The sequence below is a fragment of the Zeus faber genome (genome assembly GCF_960531495.2).
Source record: "Zeus faber genome assembly, chromosome: 1".
Classification (NCBI taxonomy): domain Eukaryota; kingdom Metazoa; phylum Chordata; class Actinopteri; order Zeiformes; family Zeidae; genus Zeus; species Zeus faber.
This window is the reverse complement of record NC_137193.1, coordinates 2,573,247-2,574,385: the sequence shown is the minus strand read 5'-3', so window position 1 is coordinate 2,574,385 and position 1,139 is coordinate 2,573,247.

Here is a 1,139-nt window from a genome sequence, read left to right as displayed (position 1 = left end):
CGACTCCTTCCTGTCAGTATCACGACTACTTCCTGTCAGTAACACGAATACTTCCTGTCAGTAACCTGACTCCTTCCTGTCAATAACCTGACTACTTCCTGTCAATTACCTTACTACTTCCTGTCAATAACACGACTACTTCCTGTCAGTAACACGACTAGTTCCTTTCAGTAACACGACTACTTCCTGTCAGTATCACGACTCCTTCCTGTCAATAACCTGACTACTTCCTGTCAGAAACACAACTCCTTCCTGTCAGTATCACGACTCCTTCCTGTCAGTAACACGACTACTTCCTGTCAGTATCACAAGTCCTTCCTGTCAGTTACATGACTCTTTCCTGTCAGTAACACGACTCTTTCCTGTCAATAAACTGACTACTTCCTATGAGTAACACGACTCCTTCCAGTCAGTATCACGACTCCTTCCTGTCAGTATCACGACTCCTTCCTGTCAGTATCACGACTACTTCCTGTCAGTATCACGACTCCTTCCTGTCAGTAACAGGACTCCTTCCTGTCAGTAACACGACTACTTCCTGTAAGTAACACAACTACTTCCTGTCAGTAACACGACTACTTCCTGTAAGTAACACAACTACTTCCTGTCAGTATCACGACTCCTTCCTATCAATAACCTGAATACTTCCTGTAAGTAACACAACTAATTCCTGTCAGTATCACGACTCCTTCCTGTCAATAACCTGACTACTTCCTGTCAGAAACACAACTCCTTCCTGTCAGTAACACGACTACTTCCTGTCAGTAACACGACTCCTTCCTGTCAGGAACACGACTACTTCCTGTCAGTATCACGAGTCCTTCCTGTCAGTTACATGACTCTTTCCTGTCAGTGACACGACTCTTTCCTGTTAATAAACTGACTACTTCCTATGAGTAACACGACTCCTTCCAGTCAGTATCACGACTCCTTCCTGTCAGTAACAGGACTCCTTCCTGTCAGTATCACGACTCCTTCCTGTCAGTATCACGACTACTTCCTGTCAGTATCACGACTCCTTCCTGTCAGTAACAGGACTCCTTCCTGTCAGTAACACGACTACTTCCTGTAAGTAACACAACTACTTCCTGTCAGTAACACGACTACTTCCTGTAAGTAACACAACTACTTCCTGTCAG